The 24,521-nt window shown below is 41.9% G+C and overlaps 1 protein-coding gene and 1 long non-coding RNA gene across 2 annotated transcripts in view; one reads left to right on the top strand and one right to left on the bottom strand.

The window, feature by feature from the left end:
* Positions 1-1,237: 1,237 nt before the first annotated feature.
* On the bottom strand, positions 1,238-3,685 carry LOC137248104 (uncharacterized). The gene is made up of 3 exons (XR_010952066.1): positions 2,982-3,685; positions 2,709-2,917; positions 1,238-2,097 (listed from the first exon to the last, which is right to left on the bottom strand). It is a non-coding gene; the product is annotated as an uncharacterized lncRNA (long non-coding RNA).
* Positions 3,686-8,946: 5,261 nt separating this feature from the next.
* The window catches only part of LOC137250097 (uncharacterized), a 198,918-nt gene continuing 183,343 nt past the window's right edge, over positions 8,947-24,521 (top strand). The window contains exons 1-2 of the mRNA XM_067782385.1: positions 8,947-9,188; positions 9,268-10,528. The gene's annotated coding sequence lies outside the window, so the exon portion shown is untranslated. The remainder of the gene's footprint in view (positions 9,189-9,267; positions 10,529-24,521) is intronic.

Here is a 24,521-nt window from a genome sequence, read left to right as displayed (position 1 = left end):
TCCCCCGGCAAAGCAACATCAAAATTTTAGAAATAAGGTTTTTTAATTAGAAGTAAATTTTTCTAAGCGGGGTCGGCCCTCGGCAGTGTTTGGCAAGCGCTCCGGGTGTATTTCTGCCATGAAAAGCTCGCAGTGAAAACTCATCTGCCTTGCAGATGCCGTTCGGAGTCGGCATTAAGCATGTAGGTCCCGTCCGGCCAATTTGTAGGGAAAATCAAGAGGAGAACGACGCAAATTGGAAGAGAAGCTCGGCCTTAGATCTCTTTGGAGGTTATCGCGCCTTACATTTATTTTTTTTTTTTAGTCGAATTTCAGCATCGAGTCAGTGCAAAGATTTGGATATTTATAAAACTCAAGTTCCAAGATAAGTGGAATGTTGTGTTTATCAGTTACAGATAAAGGAACCACAGACTTATACAATTGAAATTTTAAATCAGGACTAATGAAAATAAGATCCAAAATCCTGCTCAACTCATTTAGAAAGCCATTAATTTGCATTAATTGTATACCAAATAACCCATCAATTACGCATATTTCACTACAATTATTCACATCACTTGGAATAAGCATATCTTCTTCAGCAATAGTAGACCACGCAATTTTATTTAAATTAAAATCACCCAACACAGAGTTGCGCATTATCATTCGGGAGATTTAAATTTAAAATATTATCAATATGATCAAAATACAAATTATCAGAGCTATTAGGAGGAATATAAGAAACACAAATGAAAAGCAAATCATTACCACTCGAAATTGACACACACAATTGTTCAATACAGGAATCAATATTACTTAAAGTTACTTCAGCAGCACATAGGATGGACTTTACTGCTATCAAAACACCTCCCCCACGCATAGTATTCGTTGCCACGCCATCTCTGTCTCTTCGAAAAACAGAATAAAAGATCCTATTAAAGAACTCCTCAATGCAGAAATCAGCATTAAGCCATCCCTTCAAAAAACGCGAGTACTCCATAAATAATTTAAGGAATACTCCTTTGGGAGTATAGGAGTGTTCCAAAACTAATCTGTATTCATACAAAAAATGTGCTTCAATTAACATTGCGATATCCTAGGAGAGGAGTAGGTGATCCCACTCTCGCTTTGTTTGTGAGTATTCCATAGAGTACATAAGTTAGAGTACACAGAGGATCATATGCCAAAGTACCAAAGAGGAATTGTGTCGGAAAGAATTATCGGAGTGAATTTAATTTAAAATGAAAGTAAATGAAGAGGGGCAATACAACTTTTATATTTTTCACTACGAATATTCTTATGTTATTTAGCATTTGCGTGAATAAAGAAACTAATATTTCTCTATACTATAGTATGTATACATAAAACCAGTGCGGTGTTGCATTTTATTAGAGTTGCCATAGTAAAATTTCATTATCAGTTATTTGTATGCAATATTTTACTTTTGGCAACTCTGTTCGATCGTCCTCGTGTAGTGATCACGGTCGTTAAAAAACGAGCAATGATCGGCTGATGGTGGTCCGCAAACGCATTGCATTGGAGTATTGTTAGAGTACTCCAACATGAAGAAAATGGAACACGTAATCCAACAATTTTTGCAGGGATGTCTCTACCAACACGATGACGTCATAATCACATTGAGATGTAGCAGCATAAATAGAATTGGCTTTTGTTCTCATACCAGACATATTTTGATAATAAATTTTGAGATTTTGATTAAGATGCATATTACGAATTCGCTTATTATGACTAACTTGTATGGTCTCAATTGTATCTATGTTTCCTGAATATTTTGGTCTCCTCGGTGAAATGAAACAACAGTGCTTCACTGGACTCGTCGTCGTTGTTGTCGGTCGCTCGTTTGTCCCGGCCTCGATATGTAGGGTGATGTGGTGTTTCTCACCACAATAATAGCAACGTGCCGAGCTCGAAACGTTTCCATGCGATGGAATGGCGACAAACAGTTGGGGCAGTACTTGTGGATGAGTACCACCCGCAACCTCCCCTCCGATGACTTGGCACGATATACCATGGTTGCTGTTGCATAGGCGGCATGGAATCGGAAAGGAATGCGAACCTTGCTCCGATCTGTTGCGTGCTGCAACAAAGCGAGACATTCTGCAATGAAAAGGAGACGTTTTAATGGATATATACATGGAGCTTAAAGTGGGGGGCGACGGGTGGGAGCGTGAAGGCGTAGTATAACGTTGTCCCAATACCATGTTTCGTGGACTCAATCGACTCGCAGTGTTCTCGCGAGGAGCTTGATTTTGCTGTCCATATGGCTCTCTTATACTCCCTCAGAGCCGTCCTATACTCCTGGAAATCGTTCCTGAAGTGTCGCTGAAATTTTTGTCCCACCACGGTGGGAAGGTCTTTTTGCTCCTCGAAATTGGACAGGCAACTTTAAAGGCCACCTGAAAACTTTTCTCCACAGACCGAACTCGGTCGTCAAGACTGTCTGTAGATTGTATAGGCGTCCTACTAATATGGAGTCTATCGGTGACTATCTTGTCAAATAGGCTCCAGGACGTCCGTTTAGAGTTTCTGTGTGGCTGACTTATTTATTTTTCCCAGTCTATGTTGAAAAGGATCAACCGGTGATGTTATATCAATGACTTCCTCCCACCCCGGGTACTTCGCCGTACTCGGAAAACTAAAGGTGGGAGAGCTGCCCTTGTTACATACGTAGAGATTGTTAGCTTATATAAATTCAAACAGAGACTCACCCCGTTCGTTTATCTCGCTGCTCCCCCAAACCGCGTGCCTTGCGTTGGCGTCGCAACCCATCACAACCGTCTCCTTCTTGGTTGTTTCTGCTATCATTTGCGCGACCTCCTCTGAAGGAGCGGGTCGATCGTGGGCCATATAAGCCGAGGCGACCGTCATGCTTCGGCCGCTTCTTGACTCGACCTTGACCACAGCAACGTCGTAACTACTGAAATTAGGTAAAAAGAAAGCATTAATAGTATTCCTAACGAGGATACAAGCCCTCGGTTTACCTTCTCAATGTGTGTAAAAGAGGTTATAGTTTCGGGTCTTTAGGCCCATAACCTGTGACCGCCAGACCCATGGTTCCTGCACTAGGCATACATCAATGTCCCCCTCCCTGAGGAGGACCAGCAGGTTATCCGAGGCGACTTTTGAGTGCTGCAGGTTAATTTGAGCCACCCTGAGCATTGGGTTGAGACTCGCCTGCTCGCCTTCCGAGGATTGGCGATCCATCCTCACCCAGCTCCGCCAGGTTGAGCTCCCCCAGGAGTTTGTTGGCGTCGCAAGAAGATCGTCTTCAGAGAGCTTTCCCAGAACGCTCCTTTTCTCCTCTCCTTTTTATTATTTGTATTTACATTGGGCATACAGTTCCCATGAGTTTGCATGGAATGGTTAGTCAGCCCCCGGCAGCGCCAGCATACCGAGGGTAAGGCACTTATTCAACCGACCTTCCCGGGCATCGGAGGGGACCTTTCGCGATCAGCCTTTCAATATACACCCGCTGACCACACAGCTATCGGCACGGGTTCCTCAACACCTTGACTTGGGTGTTGTTGGTGCGGCAATCCTCACATCTCCTGCAGCGAGAAGTGATGCGTTCTTCTGAACACGCCATCGACGCTGTAGGACATATGGGGCTTTCCTCTTAGTTCGTCTCGTGTTGGGACCCCTCCGCAGAGCAGATTCCAAGACGATACTTAAGCCCCTTCTCCACGACAAGGCGACCAACATTGAAGGGGACGCAAAGAACTACTCCCGAAATATTTTGAACGATCCGCGAGATTTTGAAACGTCGACTTCCTTAAATAAATTTAAACAAAACCTTTCCAAATATTATTTTTTTTTTAATTTTCGCTTTACAAGACTCCCCGATACTCATCCACAAATTAATGATATTGTTCCAGATCATCAAAAATACCATTGACGCTAGCAGTATGTTTCCATATTCATTAGTTGTGGACAATGTGATACTCTGAAGTCCAGCCATTCAATTCAGAGGTTTACGCCGATCACTTTGTCTGCGCGCCGGCCACGCCGCCGGTATATAATAGAGCCTACGCCGCCGACGCCGATTAAGTGACCGGCGTAAACCTCTAATGCACAAAGGGTACCATACTAAGTGTTACAAGAATACGATAAATGTCAAAAATAAAAACAGCCTCACTCACCTGATGCAAATCTCAGATCTAGAGTTGCATTTTTGGCAAAGGCAAAGCACAGACGCGCAGTGTGAGGTGGTCCATAGATGGCCGATGCCCACGATACCAATGTGCAAATATAAATGAAATGTACATAATTAAAAAAGGGCGTAATTGGTATGAATTGCCAAGAGAAACCTTATAAGGCATATCTTTCAGCGGTATCTACAGCTGCTTCTTTGATGATTAGTGCGAGCTCCCTTTAAATAGCTCGTTGAGCTATCATACATGATTTTGTGGGGTGATCTGCGTCGTCCAGCGAAGCGAGAAAAGGCTACTCTGAAGGCATCAGTTGTCAGGCTTTAGCATATGTAGAGAAGCATATGAATACGTAGAGGTATGCTTTTGAGTAAGATGCTCGTAGTAAGGGGGACGTCATCAATTAAGGGACCAGCGAAGTCAACGCCGGTTACGTGAAAGGGCACCGAGTAAGTGACACGTTCTGGAGGCAGAGCGGCCATTATTTGCGAACGCATTCATTGCTTGTAGATCGTGCACGTCTTACAGTGGAATAGGCTTTTTTGCCTTTCTGCGTGGGTATGGGGATGTAACATTTCTGCTGTATCATTAGCTGATTTTCAACATGGAGCAAAACTTTATGGGGGAAATCTAGAATTAGGGAACAGAACTTCGAGTTATCTGGGATAATAATTGGACAGCGTTCGTTATACGTCATATCGGCATTAATTAAACGACCGTCAATTCGGAGGAAGTCGTCAGTTAGCATGGGATTTAGGGCCCGCAAAGAGCTTTTCTTGCTGATGGGGTTTGATTCTTCCAACTGAGTGATTTCTGCTGGGAAATTATGGCGTTGCGTTAACATTATGAGTTTCATTTCAGCATCGTACAATTCGCCGTCAGTGAGGACAATCGAATCGAGAATCGGGTGTTTTTGGAGTGTGATGGATAAAACGGTACATATAACCCACTACTCTTAGGGCACGCGGGTATGATGAAAACCGTTCGAGTATTTCGCCGTAATTGATGCCATGAAAGGCCTTGATATGTTTCTTCTCCAGAGGAGTTGGATTTGGCCAGAATGTGTTCGGCTTAGAGAGCCATTGGGGTTCATTCCACCATAATGAGCAGTCAACTAAATCTTGCGGATTACATCCTCGGGTTCCTAAGTCTGCGGAGTTGTCATGCGTTGCTGACGTTTTGAAGAATTTGGGTGATTCTGTTTGCCACACAAGTTTTCGATTTATGTGGGGGTTTTTCTAGCCAGGCCAACACGATGGAGGAATCTGACCATAGTGTCAGTTCGTGGGGTGGCAACTTCGATTGAGATTGAGTTTGAGCTATTAATTTCGACAGTAACACTGTTCAGAAGAATTCTAGTCGTGGCAAGCTAAGAGCTTGAGGAGGTGCGAGTTTGTTTTTGGCCACAAATAGATGGGTAGAGACAGAGTTCTCATCGTGCTGCACTCTGATATAGACACAGGCGGCAAATACTTTTCCGGAGGCATCAGAGAAACCGTGGATTTGGATGCGTTTATCACGCTTCCATCGAGGGATTTTTATACTGCTTATAGCTGGAAGACTTTCACGGAAGGTGTTCCACTTGTAAAATGGTTCCGGTTTGACTTATTTATCCTAGTCTGTTCCTTCTAACCGGAGCTGTTGGAGGAGGATTTTCGCTAATATCATTATTGGCGATAACCATCCTGCCGGGTCACAAAGTTTCGCAACGGCTGAGAGTATTTGCCGTTTTGTATTTGACTGAGAGTCGGGTGTTGGGTCGTAAAAGTACGAAAACGAATCATTTAATGCGTTCCATCGTATTCCCAGAGTTTTATTAGTGTCATAGAGATTGAGGAACTCTGTATATAAGACATCAGAATCTTGGATTAATTCAAGTAATACAGTTTGATTTGCTGTTATTTTCCTCAGGTGAAAGCCTGTCGATCTTATAGCTTCGATAGTTTGAGTCATAGCCTCTAGAGTGGACTGTATATCTTGCCCGCGAGAGAGGACCTCATTTACATAGGCTTCTCGTAGTATAATGTTGGTGGCAAGTGGATATTTTTCTTCGCAATTCTGAGCGAGCTGGTGAAGAGTGCGGATCGCGAGGTATGGAGCGAGTTAACACCGATAGTTATGGTTTTTAATTTAAAATCTTCATCGGCTTTTCTAAAGAAGTCTTGATCTTTTTCCTTGTCTAAAATTTGTCGCCATTGAAAAAGAACTTGTAGAGGCGACAGTTGAGAACTACAGACGGCGCTATGTCGCTTGATGGATCGTGTTATCCCACCAACACTAAAAAACCAAGTATTCGTCAACTTAGACGATCTCTTAATAGCATCGGAAACATTCCATACCCACATTTCCGTTTTGTGCGAAGTCGCTCATCATCTGAGGAAAGCAGGTCTTACCATAAACGTCGAAAAGAGCAGATTCTGCATCAGGGAAGTGAAGTATCTCGGATACGTAGTAGGTGATGGTATCTTGAAAACCGACCCTGACAAAGTTTTAGCGGTTACTAATTACCCGGTTCCAACAAATTTTAAACAATTAAGGCGTTTTTTGGGCATGGCTGGGTGGTACAGTCGGTTTGTAGAGAACTTTGCGTCCATTACAACACTGTTAACTAATCTTTTGAGAAGGAGCAAAAATTTTTCTTGGAATGACGAAGCCCAAAAAGCATTTGACACTCTAAAGAATATGCTTTGTTCCGCGCCAGTGTTAGCCAGTCCTAACTATGAGATCCCCTTTATAATTCAATGTGACGCAAGCAAACTCGGTGTCGGTGCTGTGCTGTCCCAGAAAGATGCTGAGGGTATTGAGGTGCCTATCGCTTATTTCTCTCAAAAGTTAAATAAGGCCCAAAGTAACTACAGCGCTACCGAGTTGGAATGTCTGGCGGCTATCCTTAGTTTGAAGAAGTTTAGGGCATACGTTGAAGGCCAGGAATTCACGATTGTGACCGATCACGCCAGTTTACAATGGCTCATGCGGCAGACCGATTTATCGAGCAGATTAGCGAGATGGTCTCTAAAATTACAAGGATATAGGTTCAAAATCGAACATAGAAAAGGTTCCTTAAACGTCGTACCAGACAGCCTCTCAAGGCAAAATTTCGACACAGCTGCGTCGCGAAACAGTGCCGGTCCACCACAAAAGGATGTGAATGGATGGAGAAAGGTAAAACATAGTTGGTACTTAAACGTAATATAACTTTAAATTGCTCCGTTTCCTGTATACTTACAGTCATGGACTGAATGGAAAAGCGAGTTAGAAGTCCGTCCCTTAGTTGATTTGAGTTCGTCCGAGTTTTTGTCCGAAGACTTCAAAAAGATTGTTAGTCATGTCCGAAATAATAAATAAAAGAACGGAACATGCCGATGGAAATCCGGCACGTGAGGCTTTTAACTGGAAGTTGTGGATACCGAAAACGTTGGCTAGACAGGCAATCGAAAATACCAACTGTCCTCCAAATAAATGCCACGGTGGCATAGCAAAAACTTTAGAGCGGTTGAGACTTAACTTATATTGGTCAAACATGACTACCGATGTTAAAGATTACGTTGCGAGATGCCAGGCTTGTCGACTGAGTAAGGCCCCAAATTCGATATTACGACCACCTATGTCTGCTCAATATGTTGTCCAACGGCCATTTCAAAAGCTTTATATTGATTTAATTGGTCATACTGATTTTGCTTGATCATCTCACCAAATTCCCCCTGCTAAAAGCTATCCGTAACTTTAATACTACCTCGATTTGCAGTTTCTTGAAAGATAATGCCTTTAACGTTTTCGGCACTCCCGAAATAATCTTTAGCGATAACGGGAAGCAATTCAAATCACAACAGTTTAGCAGTCTATTGGCAGAGCGGGGTATTAAGCATATCTTCACGGCTCTTTATAGTCCCCAGGCCAACGCCAGTGAGCGGGTTAATCGATCAATTATAGCAGGCATTAGGTCCTATTTGAAAGAAGATCAAACATATTGGGACAAGCATCTGACGGACATTGCAGAAGCGCTTAGGAGCTCAGCACATGCTAGCGAATATGAGCTATTGAGGAAGCTTGATACCTTGGATTCCAACGTTTTGGATAGAATCGACAAATTAGAGATCGTTAGAAAGGATGTCATTGAAAATATAAAAGTGGCATTTGAACATTCCGCAAAGCGGTACAACCTCCGGACTATCAAAGAAAGTTACAAAGTAGGCGATATAGTGTACAGAAGAAAGAGTGACGCGAGTAGGAAATTTTGCGCTAAACTTGCACCAATATTTATAAAAGCCAAAGTAATTGCACTAAAGGGAAACTGCATGTATCAGCTCGAGGATGAGGGGAACGGGAAACGAGGTATATACCATCGCAAAGACATCCAGAAAGCGAAAGACTGATTGCGCACTCCACCAACACTTTAGGTGGGGGGTGTGTACCGTGGGTACATAGTCGCTATAGATTTATGCCATTCCCATCAATGTGTATATACTTATTTTTTTTATTTCATCAATCTCCGGCAATTTTAGCTTGCTAAAACTTTTTCCATATGTAGAATTATCCACGCACTCATGTTAGTATATACATATGTATGTACAACCAAAAACACCTTTATACCAAATAACTTCATATTTTGATATTTAAAGTCCAGGAGTTTAGTTGTTTTTTTTACTAGTTTTATAAAACATAAATCAGGATCAGTGAGCATCTTTAGTCAGGAATCTAAGGGCTTATTAAACACAGCGTACGATATCGTTAAGTTCATTTTAAGAACATATGTTTTACGATATCGATATATCATATGATTGCAAGTTGCACGCTGCCCTTCTGACTATTTCTGCAGGAAGATTATCTTCCTTTTAGATTCGAACCAGCCAGCAGTGTACATCGTGGGAAGTTTTTCTTAAACTCGCGACAGTTTTAAAAATAAAATCAAAGCAGTTAAGTGGTGAACATGTGTCTCTTTTTTTTACTAACTCCGAGTGTCTTAATTAACACGAACTAGCAACAAAGCGTAGGAGCTATCCACATTTACAATATCTTTTCTAACTCAGAGAATCTTAATTGGTAAGTTTTTTCCGAATTTATAAATTATAAGTGTAGTGGAAGATTAGTGAAAAGTGTCTAAAACGAGTTGCTTTCTTAGGTATTTTCCTGTGCGGGAAAAACATTTTTCTGCCGCGTGGGCAACACCCAAAAGGTCATCCCGTTAATACTACGCCTAACCTCGGACAAATATTAGACGTCACCCCAGTCTTCTTCACATCCGGCGATCCAGAAAATCAATAATAAATCAAACAAACATATTAAGTCTATGAAGTCCTAATTTTTGTCATACATAGAATTTGGTAATATTGAAAAACGAATAGAGTTGGTTTTATACATATATGTAGACTGCCGTGGTCTATATACATATAAACCACGTAATACGTGGAAATATGCGTATTTTCAAAATCAAACCTACCTAAAATACAAATTCGTATATATAGTTTGTTTTGATATTTTTACCCAAAACTTTCCAAAATGTAATATAGTTTTTTTTATTAAGAGTTTATTTAATTTTTTTGAAAAAAAAAAATCATTTTTCACGCATACATTTTAGATCTACGTCTATACATTTATAAACACACATATATGCATCAACTAAAATAGCTTAAAAACAATAATTTTTGAAAGAAAGAAAAAATGAGAAAAAGGCATATCTTAAAATAAGCTTAAACATTAAATGACAATATGACTATCGTCATTTAATTTTTTTTTTTTGAAGTTCCCCTATAATATTTTAAGATCCAAGCAAAATCCCTTAAAATTTATTTTGTATTAAGCATTAATCGTATTGAATAAATCATTTTCTTATGTAGGTATGTAAGAAGTACATATTTGCATATGCTTTTCTAAATAAGAAAAGAAAATTAAAGCAAATATAAGAAGTTTTGGTATAGCGGCAAGAATAATTTAGTTATACATACATAATTATAGTTTAAGTTTTGTTGTAACCATGTGGTTTAGAACCTCTTGGTAGCAACCCATAACTTAACTCACATGTTGCCAATTTACTTTTCGATTACATGGTAAGTTTTCCAGAGAGATCATAAACTTAGGAATTTCATTCATAAACTCCTGATGCTGTTTTTTTTTTTTGATTTGCTTATAATACCATTTTTTTATCTCATATGATTCCTGTCCCAATCTCTCTGGCTTCTCCGCTCCATGCTACAGTGTGATCGCTAAGATTAGAACATTCTTTTTTTGTCTACCAACATTTTCGCAAAGTAATTTATGATACATTAAACGAATTAAACGTATTAATATGTAACACCGCCAACACTGAGAACTACAACGACATGCTGCGATCAAAAGCGGGAAGGCCTTCAACGCTATGTGGGATTGCATCGCCGATAATGTGGGTGAGTGAAGATTAATTAATATGGTTAGTTTAATTAGACGCAACTGTACCAGTATTTTCTATTTGGTTGAAATTTTTTTTTATACATATGTGAGTACCAATTGTTTTTGCTCTAATAGATTTTTGGGAGTAATAACTCATAAACATATGTATGTCTATGTAATACAAACCCTTTTTATTTCTTTTTTGCGAAACTGAACCTATATATATATATATACATATTAAATATATATATATATATATAAATATATGTGAGAATAAATTTCAAGTTCAAGGCTACAAAAAAAAAAAATATATATGTTGAGGTAGGTTAGGGATTTAGATTTAAATACCCACAAAAAAATAATGTTAGTCTAGTTAAAATCAGAAAGTGAAATTCTGCTAAATACAAATATACATATATATGTAAATTAAAATACTTTGTTGTTTTTGAAATCTTGTAACATTTGATTCACATTAATAAAATCCTTGTATGGTAATATTGTAAAATTCGATCTTTGTACACTTTCTTAATATGGATTGAAGATATATCTAATTACCATAAAAAAAAATTTTAATTATGATTTGGTAAATTAAATCATTTTTTGGTCTGATTTAGAAGGAAGTGTAGGTGGTAGAACGGGGCTTTTAGAACATCAAAAAAGCCAAGGTAGGGTGGGTGCAAAGCAGTCGCCAATACCATTACAAGCAGGCGCTGCATCATGTGTAGGGGCATGAATAACCCAAAGCAGGAGACGGTTAGCCTGGAGTTGTGTCTATTTAGTGTGCAAACTAAGTTTTGTTAGGGTCATTATCTGAGGAGGAAGGAGCTTGGTCAACCGCTAAGAATTTTACCCACCCCAGGCTGAAACTCCGGGAACAAGCGAGTGCACACGCCTTAGCGGTTGGCAGCATCACAATACCCTCTCGTTGAACTGATACTTCAGTTTCGCCAGGCTCAGGCTATCAGCTCATAACAAGTCGTTTTGAAAAAACAGGGCCGGTATATGGAGCTTCATTCAGAGATTCAGTTCCCTGAATGTGGTGTCTTTGATGCATTGAATACGAAGCGAACTTTTGTCGTTTTGCTGTCTATCCTTAGAACAGTATGATGGGGAAGGTAAAACGAGAAGTATTTACCATTTCCGATTATTTCCGTAGGAGGGCGGGTTCCATGTGATCCATTTCGAGGTACTCGGTGAAGACTTCTAAGTATTTTCCGCGCCGCTGCATTTTTCTTTCCAGGCTTTTTTCCACGCTGATGTACTGCTGCTGCGCTGCTGGGCGAGAGTGTCCTTGCGCCAGTAAGCTGAGAAAATTGGGCGTAAATGGGAGTTTTACAACATATCATCCATCCCCCCTTCTTGTGGTTTTGGTGCTATAGAGGACTTCACAAAATTGAACTTCCTCGGATCTGGATGGATTTGTTGGTATTTCTTCCTGTTCCCAGGAGGATTTGAGCAGGCTGCTGGGATTCGGTTTTGTTGCCTCAATGTCTTGAGTGGTGAATGTCGACGCTAGTTTCCGGACTGACCCGCTGAGTACCCATCCGAATAGCTTGTCCAACTAGTTTTAGTAAAAAGGTATACCCCCTGGTGGAATTCCAACCATTTTACGCGCAGCGGAAGGATACTCGCCAATTATTCAACCAGAGACGGTCATATGGAAACTGGGAACCGTATAAAGATAGTCTCAGGTGCTACAAAAAAGCTATTCCTAAGGCAAAGATGGAATGCTGGAAAGAATGTTGCTCTTCTATCGAGTCAACCAAAGAATCTTCGAGAATTGGCAAAATTCTCTCCAAGGAAAAATCCTGCCCATCCTTCTTGAGGAAAGACGATGGATCATGGACAGGGAGCTCCGCAGAAACAGTGGAGCTGCTGGTAAAAACGCACTTTCCAGGCTGTAGCTCCAGCCAAATGGAACCGAGGGAGTATACAGGGGTAATACCCTCCCACCGGTTAAAAAATGAACTTATAACGGAAACAGAGATAGAATGGGCTATCAACAGTTTTTCTTCATACAAATCGACAGGGCCGGATGGTATTTTCCCAGCCATGCTACAAAAAACTCGCTCTCTGGTGATACCCTGGATGGAACGCATCTTTAAAGCCTGCATTTGACTAAATCATGTGCCCTTGAATTGGAGAGGGACCAGGGTGGACTTCATTCCAAAGGTCAATAAGAGGGGACATGAAAAGCCTAATGATTCCAGAATTTCGTCGATTGGTCTAAAAACGTTTGAAAGACTACTGGACGTCTACATTCGCAGTAGGTTGGATACATCGGGGCTATCAACAGCCCAACACGCCTATCTCAGCGTCCGCTCAACAGAGACCGCTTTACGGTAGAGTTGTCCTTCGAAAACAAACAATTTACCCTGGATGCATCCTTGTACATAGAGGGAGCTTTCAATAATGTCCGGTAGGTAGCAATATAAGGCGCTCTTCATGTACTCGACATATAGGACGCTATCGTAAACTGGATACGGACGGCTTTGCGGTCCGGAATGATAAGCGCTAAGCCGGGGGCTAGCGAGGTCACGGCAGATTCGTGAAAAGTGAGGGGTCCTTTCCACGAAGGGAGGGGTCTTGCCACCACTACTCTGGCTTTGCATTATAGACAACATACTTCGTCAACTCAACAGGGATGGGGTTAAATTAGTGGCCTACACTGGCATCTGGTCTGTGTCCCAATGTGATTAGTGGGATCATGCAGAGATCACTGAGGAAGCTGAGTAGTTGGGCGGAGACCGCCGGACTAAGAGTTAACCCTTCAAAGACAGAACTAGGGCTCTTCACTACTAGGACGAAAATCTCCAGCTCTAACCTTCCCACTCTTGATGGCCAGGAGTTGAGTCTTTCTGATAGGGCCAAATACCTAGGAGAGTTTTTGACACAAAAGCTGAACTGGAGGCTTAACACAAAGCACAGAGCCAAACGAGCCTACGGGGCTCTGTATGCTTGCAAAGGAATGCTAGGTAAGAAGTGGGGTCCGAGGCCAGACCTCAATGCATGGATGTATGTGGTCGTTATTCGACCAATTCTGACACATGGGGCACTCGTATGGTGGAAGGCGGTAGAGGTGAAAAACATAATTAACATGGTAGGGAAAGTTCAACGATATGCCTGCGGAGCGATCACAGGGGCAATTAAGTCGTTCCCCTCGGAAGCTTTAAACGTGATTTGCAATGTCCCACCGGTAGACCTCTTCGGTAGAGGCTTCGGGTGTTGGGCCTTTAGAGGGAGCGTACATACGGGCACGGCCGCATCCTGGTCAATATTAACGACTACCGCATCACGTCAAAAACGGACAACATATGTCCAAGAGCAGTCTTTGACACAAACTACACAATTCTCCTCCCTACAAGGAAAGAGGGGGGATCACTCAGAGATTCGACATCTCGGTTTTCACGGACGGATCTAAAATGACTTGCGGAAGTGGGAGCGCCGAGTATTTGCGACTGTGCCGCCCACGTCCTTATGTATGCTGTTTCCCGACTCGGCAAGCATGTTTCAAGCTGAGATTTTCGCTATCCAAGAGGCGTGTAAAGCGTTATTGGATATCAATATAAACGGTAACAGGGTATCCATTTTCTCCGGTAGCCAGGCGGCTCTTGGGCCCCTCGGGTCAGCGATGATAACATCAAACCTAGTTGGAAAGTGTAGGGAGAGCGCCATGATTCTGGCGAGCCGGCAGATCGCTTCCCAAGGCAGCCCGTTCTATGTACCGGAGCGACTCGGTACTTTTCCCGACCAAGTGCTGTCATTCCAGTGTAACCCCATTTAATTTGTGGCATCCCTCCCACAAATTGTCATCCTCCCAGCATATCCTTACAGGGGGACTGCGCCATACTCTCCTGCTCCGGGAAGGTGTCGAACCCAATCCGGATCCTTCTCCCGACCCCTGTCCTGAGAAATGGTTTTGCTGCGTTTGCCGGAAAAGTATCTTTTAAGGACGGTCATACTCTTGTCAGTGTGTCACGTGCAAGGGATGGTTGCATCGGACAGGTTGCAGGCTAGATCCTAAAACACGACGTCCTCGTAACTTTTATAAATCTTTCGTGGCTCCTTGCTGTTCACGCCCAAGGGCGTCCGTAGTCTACGCATCAGCGCCCCCGGAGTCGGAGAGTCGGAAGCAATGCCGAGTATCAGCCCCCGTCCCGTCTTCTTCATCCCTCTTTTCAATCAAGCAATCGTGTAGGTCAAGGAAGCAGACTCTTAGCCCCTACCACCTTTTGCGCCGTTTGGCAGCACAGAATATATATGTTTGCGTCATCCGCACAATGCAGCTCCTGCCTTTGATGGTGCCACTTTCCTGGTCTCCGCGACGGCAACCCCCCGACGGTCTTCATTGCGCCATGTTGCCAGGCGCAAACCCAACTACACCGGGTACCCCAAAGCTTACCCATGCACCTCCAGTCCCAGGGTCACAACAGCAATTGCGTCCTGGCCTACCTCAACTCAGGCGTAGTCACCCGCCACTTACCCCTAGAGTGACGACGTCTCCTCCGTTGCACTTCAGAATTCTGCAGTTAAACTGTAATGGATTAACTCGGAAGATCACGGAGATAGTCGATTTCATGAAGCGGCATAACATCCATATCGCTGCGATTCAAGAGACTAAACTCACCGAAAACCGAACTTTAATAAACTTTAAAAAAGGAAAGTGGGATGAGTACAAATCCTTTACAGACAGTCGCTTTGCTGCCCTCTCCTTATCCCGACATATGCTCGCCAAGGGAACGTGCTTTCCGCAAGGTCATTGAATCCGCCTCGGCTGGTTTTATTCCCGCCGGAAGAATTCCCGAAATCCGATCTCATTTCCCGGCGGATGCCGCAAATTTAGTGAGAGAACGTGACCTTATAAGACAGCTCGATCCCGGTGACCCCCAAATAAGGGATATAAACCATCGCATCAGGGGATGAACACAAGCGGGAGAATTGGGAGGAGCATTTAAGGGATTGTAACCTGCCGGTGTGGGTAAGCTTTGGCCCACCGTAAAGTCCCTATCGAATCCGTCTAAACACCCCGAAAAATGGAAAATGGCCAAGGTGGTCTCACTACGAAAGCCTGGGAAACCACCTAACATAGGAGATTCTTATCGCCTGATATTTCTCCTATCTCAAGTAGCCAAGACACTTGAAGCCATTCTGCTCCCCTACTTTAAAGCAAATTTGCAACTAGCCCATCATCAGCATGGCTTTAGAAAACTACATAGCACAACCCACGCGCTAATTGCCATTAGCACCCAGATAAATTGCGGTTTAAATCAGAACCCCCACCATAGGACAGTACTCGTTGCGTTAGATCTGTCAAAAGCTTTTGATACGGTCAACCATGGCACGTTACTGCAAGACCTGGAAGGGTCTACCCTCCCCCTTGTCTTAAAAGGTGGACCGAAAATTATCTATCTCGTCGGCAGGCATCGGTGCAATTCAGGAACGCAATATCCAAACAAGAAGAATTAACCAAGGGGTGCCACAGGGTGGTCTGCTATACCCACTTCGCCCCCAGAAGGAGTCACTATCGTTTCCTACGCCGACGACTGCACAATAATGGCCACAGGCCAAGGCCCACAGATCGATGAGCTTTGCAACAAAATAACGGCTACCTCCCTGATCTCTCCAGATTTTTCGCCTCGCGAAACCTGACATTATCACCAACTAAATCATCGGCGACCTTATTTGCAACATGGACGTCCCAATTGTCGACCATTTTGAACATCCACGTCAATGGCACTACGCTACCGACTGTCCTACACCCCAAAATCTTGGGTGTGACATTCGATCAGGATCTACATTTGGGTGAGCATGCAGCCGCAATAAAAACCTCCAATCTCTTGCTGGCCGTATTCGGGGTAAAGATAACGAAAGGCTCATTACCACTTACAAAGCAATTGACCAGCCGATTGCATGCCACGCGTCCCCGATATGGTCGCCAAGCCTAAAGACTACTCACTGGAAGAAGCTACAGGCCTGCCAAAATACCGCCCTCACAACCGCCATGGGTTGTCTTCTTATGTCCCCAGAACACCATCTACATATTGAGGCGGGGAGTATTCTCATTAGGGAGAGAAATGAAATACTAATCAAACAGTTCCTGTTGAATACTCAGAAACCTGCCTCCGAATCGCTTTCACATTTATATTCTCCTCGCGCTCAATCAATACCAACCTAAGTGCAATACTAAACGTTATTTTATAAATTTTTTATTTCTATTTTTGTTGTATTTTAAGGAAATATATACTTGCTTACAAAATTTACACAATTGCAAGTAAATTATTTGTTCACTGCTAGTTCACAATAGAGCATCAGCTGTTTCGAAGTGAACTTTTGTTCGCCCGAAACTGCCGATAGGCGGTAAAAGTTCACCCGAACAAAAGAAGTGAAGGCGAACACTTTTCCGCGTGAACTTCGCGATAAGGGTGAATATTGTGTTTTGGGCTATAAGGGTTTCTTTGAGGTTTCGTTGGAATCCTTCCAGTAGAATTTGGGGTATTATATTGCTTCCGATAACCATGTCAAGTACTGAGGGAGTGAGGCACTTAGGGTCAGCGAACTGGAGGGAGCGGAATGCATCGAAGCTGACTTTAGAGACTTTAGTAGTTGGGAGAAAATGAGTGAGTTGAGGGAGCAAAATAGCATTGTTGCAAATCTTTTTGTTTAGATCAGGGGAGCAAAGGGTGACCTCGCAAATTTTGTTTGATTTTCGACTTCCATTCCTCCAATGCCGCAGATTTCGAAGTGAACTTCTTTTGTGAGAAGGCCTAACAGTTTGTGAATTCCGGATACCAAAAACGTTTTTTGAGAGCCTTACTGCCAATGAAAGACAGAACCGGATGATAGAGACTATTGCCGTGGGGAGAAGTAATGTTTCGCAGCTGCCGGAGAAACGTGATCACACTGTGTGGGTAGTGGGATCCGGACGTATCTGCGCCGATGATTGATTCGTTGCTTGGCTTGACGTCGAAGGTTGCTCTTCATCTCTATGGTGTTGAGTTGAGGTTTGGGCTAGGGTTCTCTGGGGTCTGGAGGCCGTCGCCGAGGTTGGGTTTGATTCAGGTTGGAAATGTAAGAGGGAGTGATTTCTTCTTTGGCAGTAAACGCATGAAAACTTGCTCTGACTATCACGTTGGAGGTGGGAGTACGACAAACAATTCTCGCAACATTTGTTGTCTCTTACAAATGTGAGGCGGTCTGAGACCATGAGCGCTTTGAATTTGACACAAAACTTAATTGCGTGATTGGAATTATACAGCTTCGTTGAGACTTGATGGGGATCTGCGTGGAAGTTGTTTGTTTTGTTCCTGTTTAAAAATATAGACTTTTGAGTAGAGTTGTTGTTTGTGGACCTGGGAGTAAAATTCGGCTTACCCAGGCCTGTATGTGCAGAGACTCTACTACTTCATACCTTGAGGTTGGCAATTTTTCCATGTCTTCCCACGGCGGCAATTCTTTTCGGGAACTTACGAGATTCTTCCCATAGAGAGAGTTTCAGTGGGAAGTTTCGACGAGCATATATACACAAGGATGGGGTCCCAATTAGAGGTTGGGATACCTTGTGCTGCCAGGTACATAAACAATTCTTTATTGTGGTTTGCAGCTTTTAAATCTGCTCACCATTTTCAGGGTATGTTTGCTGAAGACTAAAGAGGGGAATATTGTTTAATATATGTAAGTATATATTGTAATGAATTTACTGAAATTCCTCTTATTTTAAATCTTCTGCTAACGTTCAAATCACTAAACTGTTGAATAAATAACTCCAATATTGAATAATGCAAAAAAAAAAGGTCTTTATTAGACTACTTGAAAATAACACTTATACTTCGCAACTGATAGCTTGCTTAAATCAAACTGACTACTGATTCTCAGCTTTACCTCCTTTTATACTCTGTGATTTCCTCGTTCGCATACTTCTAGGCGTTTCTAGAATTTAACTTAGTTATCAGCTATAACTACAGATGCGCGTGTATATGTGAGTGATACTTGCACAAATTATTGCCTACTTTTGTGAGCGTCTCAGATAAGATATATGCATGTTTTTGTGCGTTTTCTCTCCGCTGCGTGTACGTACATATGTGTAGACATAATGATTGATTCATTTATGTAGATACAAGTGACTGATACAGTGAGGGCACGTTCATCACCACGATATGCAGAGCTACACAGCACCTATGTCGCACAAAGAAAGGCACTTAAAAATGCCATAAAAAAGAGCAAGCAGTTATGCCTTAGGGAACTGCTGGATAATGTCGACCTAGATCTTTGGGGATCAACCTACAGAACTGTGATGGCTAAATTTAAAGGACCGATATCACAGCAACCTACGTGCCCGATACTGATGAATATTATTGTTGAAACACTTTTCCCGGCGCAAGATCGCTGGACTTATCCAAGCGAGGATCTAGAAAGTACGGAAATTCCGCAAATTACAGAGCAAGAGGTGCTGGACGCTGCAAAAAGAGTTGCTGATAACAAATCCCCAGGACCCGACGAAGTACCAAACATAGCCCTTAAAGCCGCGATTACAACTAGGGTCAATATGGATTTCGCAAATCAAGATCCGCCGTAGATGCAATACAAACAGTCGTCAATATAGTTAGAGAAGCTATCTCTGGAGGCCAAAATAAAAGGAAGTTCTGTGCACTGATTATGTTGGACATCAAGAATGCTTTTAACACTGCGAACTGGATGCAGATAATGGCAGCGCTGCAAAGCTTCGGCACTCCAGCTTACTTACGCAGAATTATAGGTAGCTATCTTAAAGACAGAGTACTTCTTTTTGACACGGATCAAGGAGCAAAAGAGTACAAAATCACAGGAGGCGTCCCACAGGGATCTGTTCTCGGTCCAACGCTTTGGAATGTAATGTATGACGGGGTGCTAAAGATTGATCTACCAGAAAACACGCAAATTGTGGGATATGCTGATGATATTGCAGTGGTAGTAGTGGCCAAGAAACTGGACCTGCTTCAAATAATTTGTAATGACACCGTAGCAGGAATGGCTGACCAATACAGGACTGGAGTTGGCTAGCCAAAAGACGGAAGTGGTATTAGTAAGCTCCAAACGGTCGGCGAACGAGTTAGTCTTAACTGTCGGGGATCATCAAATCACCTCAAAGGATTCCTTAAAATACTTAGGAGTGCACATTGACTCTAAGTTAACTTTCAAAGAGCACTTCAGAGCGGTGGGGGAGAAAATTACCAAAGTTAATGGATCACTTATGCGAATAATGCCTAACATTGGTGGTCCGAGCAAAGCTATACGTCAGCTATTGTCCACAGTAACCAGCTCAATAATACTATACGCAGCACCAGTGTGGTATGGATCTAAACAGACCCATCAAAAATATATATTAGCAGCGTGCCGACTTGCTTCTTTAAGAATAGCAAGTGCTTATCGGACGGTGTCCGACGACGCGATCCTGGTTCTAACCCGGAAAATCCCAGTGGACTTACTGGCAAGCGAAATGGCCGATCTGTATAACACTAATATCGAGCGACCATCTGAAGAAGACAAGAAAAGAGCAAGGACACAAACAATAGCTAAGTGGCAAGAACGGTGGGAGGCCTCGAGTAAAGGGCGTTGGACTTTCACACTAGTTTGGAACGTAGCTCAATGGAATGAGCGGAAGCACGGTGAACTGAACTACCATCTCACGCAGATAATGAGTGGACATGGCGGTTTCAAAGAGTATTTATGGAAGCGTAGGATAGAGGAAGATCCTCATTGCCCAATGTGTACCACAGAGTTAGAAAACGCAGAACACGTCATGTTCTACTGCCCCCGTTTCCACGAATAAAGACTCACCTTGCATGGAGTCTTTGGGGAGGAACCTACCACGAGAAATTTAGTTTCACATATGTGCAACAGGAAAGAGTGCTGGACTGCAGTGAGCAAAATGGCATTTATAGTAATGACACGCCTGATGGATGCTGAGAGGGAGCGCAGAGAAATGCGCATGCGAAGCAGTGGCGATTAAATGGACACTCAGAGCAAATAGCGGTAACCTGGACGCAGGGACAACAGTAGGCTCTTAAAAAATGAGAAATATGGAACGCCACCCTGAAGTAATGCGAAAGTGGTGCCGGGGTGGGCGACGGTTCCAGAACGGGGCTGTTTTTTAGTCTACGGACACACGGTTGCTGCGACGGCAGCAATTATGGTGCATTATGGATTTTTCAGCCTCCCCGCAAAACAAAAAAAAAAAAAGTGACTGCTTGCCTTATTGTTGTTGTGGCTTTATTTACTTAGTATCAGATTAGTGACGTGAGTATTACTTAGTGTCACTAATATTCGTCACAATATGTTTGGTACACGATAAATTCTTGCTGCTTTCCACAAAGAAATTAACAACTTCTTTAATTAATTTGTATACCTGGGTAACCCTAGAATGTGTTCATGGAATATGGATTACAAATAAAAGCTGTTGATGAGTGCTTTAGTAGAGGGCAATTTTCATACCCCTGGGTGACTAGGGTCTCGAGATATAGGCCAAAACGTGGACCTGGGTACCCCTAGAATGTGTTTATAGAATATGGATATCAAATGAAAGCTGTTGATGAGTGCTTTAGTAGAGGGTAATTTGCATACGCCTGAGTGACTATGGTCTCGAGATATAGGCCAAAACGTGGGCCCGTGAACGCCTAGACAGTGTTTTTACATAATGGGTATCAAATTGAAGCTGTTGATGAGTGCTTTAGTACAGGGTACTTTTCATACCTATTGGTGACTAGGGTCTCGAGATAAGGCCAAAACGTGGATCAGGGTAGCACTAGGATGTGTTTTTACATTATGGGTAACAAAACGTGTTACAAACAGTTATATAACCAATGTTATGTAACTTGTTAGAAATTCAACTGAAAAATGTTGTATAACACGATGTTGTGTAACCTTTTTTCTGTTTTTATAGCAGGTTACATGTTACCCAGAGGTTGTCGGTAAAGATCAAAGGAATTAGATAACTTGGTTTTATAACAATTGTTATACAACTTTGCTATTTCGTTACCGGTGTGGACGTACCTTTATGGATATCAAATGAAAGCTGTTGCTGAGAGCTTTAAAGTAATTTCCATTGTGATATTCGATTTAGTCGCATCAACCTGGCAAAACTGATAAATATGCATGCGAAGCCGTAATAAAGACATGAATTAATAATGCCCACACACCTATTTCCATACTTCCTATTCGATTTACCTGAAATTTGGTATATAAATTTGTCTATATTAGTACCTATTTACGATGCTTTTTTCCGGGATGTAGACCAGAGACGGACTGGGACTTGGATTAGGACTAGAACTGGGACTGGCACTGAGACTGGGAATGGGACTGGAACAAAATACATACCTCCCTCTGGGAATGGCAATAAGAGATGAAGAAGAATGAGAAAAACTTTAGAGAAGAAAGGAGACTGAGAAAGAGATAAAATGAGACGAAGATGGAGATAGATGAAGCGAAAAATACGGAGGGAGGAGTGAATAAAAAGTGTAGAGGGGGAAGGGCAGATAGACCAAATTTAGGGCAGAACAACGTCTGCCGGGTCTGCTAGTATATATTGCTTTGCTCTTTATTTTTTCGTTTAAGCGTATGGGAAGCAATAAACGTGGAATTTATATGGTAAAAATATACCGCTATTTAAGAAGGGAATGTATGAGATTTTATATTCGAGGGCTTTTTGTGAAACAACGGGACCTCTTAGAGATTTTGGTAAAAGTCTAGTTGAGGGGTCGACTGCTAATACTCTACCAAAAATATCGAGGGAGGTGTCAAAAGACGCGTATTAATCTCGAGAACAATAATCCGACGGAAAAGAAAAATTGTATCTCTGCCCGGAGATATTTCCAGTTGAAGTTGGCAATTTTCATGTGTTTGCTGTAATGTTGGTGTACCCACAAAAAAAATTGTGAGCATAAGTGTTTTTCGCGGATAGTTTTGGTTTCCAAACCGGTGTTGGACCCACCCAGGGTAATTTTTTATAAGCGCGACCAAAGGCCGCCAACGCAGAAAGGTGTTCTGCGCAAAAATACTATGGATACCACCCCCGGTTTCGGAGGTACCCGCGGATCGTTTTTCCGTTTTTCGTTAATATCTTTTGAACGACCTAAAATTTTTATTTTCCGCCTTCGGATTATTAATACTGATGTTAGGACGCGTCGTTTGACATCTCTCTCGATACTTTTGGTAGCATATTACCAGTCGACCCCTCAACTAGACTATTACCGAGATTTTACTTTGGGTTCGCTTTGCCGCAAAGAGAACTTAATCCGCATTTGACGGAGCCGTTGATTGCACAGCTACAGCTTGTTTGTTTTTTGTGTTTTTAAAGAATATATTAACTCTTTTTCGATTAATTGTCGGAATTGCTACAGGTTTTGTTTATAATTTAATATTTTTCTTTCTAGGTACTCCGCAATGACAAGATTCAATATTTATTTAGGGATCCGTACAATATGTCGAAAAAAAAAATTGTCGAAACACAAAAGGCCGACTCGTTACATAGCGGAACGATACAAGGTGGCAGCATGGGACAGCTGATTATAAACGTTTTTTACTTGATTTGATACATCAACTTCCGGCGCAGAACAATTTTGACATTTGTCCATCGAATTTACAAAAACAAAGTACATATAATTTTTATATATGTTTGTAGGTATGTAACCATGCTGCCACCTTGTATCGTTCCGCCATGACTCGTTAAAAACCTCTTTATACAGAAAACTATTTTTATCGAGTTAAAAATGATGTGCTCCAAAAACAAAATTTTAAGGCAGTGTTTTATTATTATGGTTGTAAATTATGACAGCATAAAAAAAACATACTTGTACAATGAATGGTGGGCGTTAAGATGGCACCAATATAACAAATTTGTTTCCTAATCACAATAACGTAATTTTTGGAAATAGTATTCATATATCGTATATACATAGATAATAAAAAATACCAAAAAAAAGATTAAAGAGTTATACTTAACTCACAAAAATTTATCAAACTTCGAAAATTGTTTGCCAAAATGTATAGCTTATTATAAATATTTGCTCACTCTACACGGTATATTCATACTAGAGGTTTACACCGATCACTTTATCGGCGGCGGCGTGGGCGGCGCGCCGGCGTACGCCGGTGTTCTTACTTTAAAAAAACTTGATTTTTCTATTTAAAAAAATAATATTGGAAAGGTCTTGTTTGTATGTATTTAAGAAAATCAAGTGTTGGCTCGCCTAAAATCTCTTCGGAGGTTATCGCGCCTTATATTTATTTATTTATTTATAAGTGTTGGCCATTTCGGAAAGATCCGGGGATTTTGCCTCAAGATCTCGCAGACCGTTCAAAATTTTTCAGGAGTAGCTCCATGCAGAGGGATCGTCCCTCGTTCACTTACTCCAGAGAGGCTTCGAACCTAACCCCGGTTGTTGTTGTTGTTGTAGCAGTGCTTCGCCCCATCCAATAGGTGTGACCGATCACAAATTGCCATCAATATCCTCTACTCTTCTTGGCGCCCATAGCGGTTTTTGATTTTTAAAAAAATTTTAAAATCACTCACTTTGTGCAAATGCCAAACCAAAGAATACCAACCGAAATTTTGAAATATTTTACTTTTTTCAAATGTTAAATAAAAAAATTAAAAAAGAAAACAATCGAAAATATGTTATGAATTTTTCACGATTCAAGATTTTTTTAATTTGGAGGATTTAATCGCGAATTTTAACATCCCATCAACAACGGATATGTTGTAAGTCCTCGAAGCTGATCGATTCACATAAACAAGTTAAGGGATGTTAATGTTTGTTCAACATTTGTGCCATACCCCACATGGACGTGGTGTGCTTTCTTCTGCGATTGCTTTGAATAAACCCACAGAATCTGTGTGGATACTTTTGAAGGCCAGCTAATTTTCTCTGGAACTTACGCCACATCTCCCCACAGGGTTTAACAGACGTAGCTTTATGTGTATTTGAGGCGCAACTACATCAAGCAGATGTTTTCTGAGATTCTTCGTGGGTCAAAGGT

This window comes from Eurosta solidaginis, chromosome 4, assembly GCF_040869045.1.
Source record: "Eurosta solidaginis isolate ZX-2024a chromosome 4, ASM4086904v1, whole genome shotgun sequence".
In the NCBI taxonomy this organism is placed as follows: Eukaryota; Metazoa; Arthropoda; class Insecta; order Diptera; family Tephritidae; genus Eurosta; species Eurosta solidaginis.
This window is presented reverse-complemented; position numbering and strand designations above follow the sequence as displayed.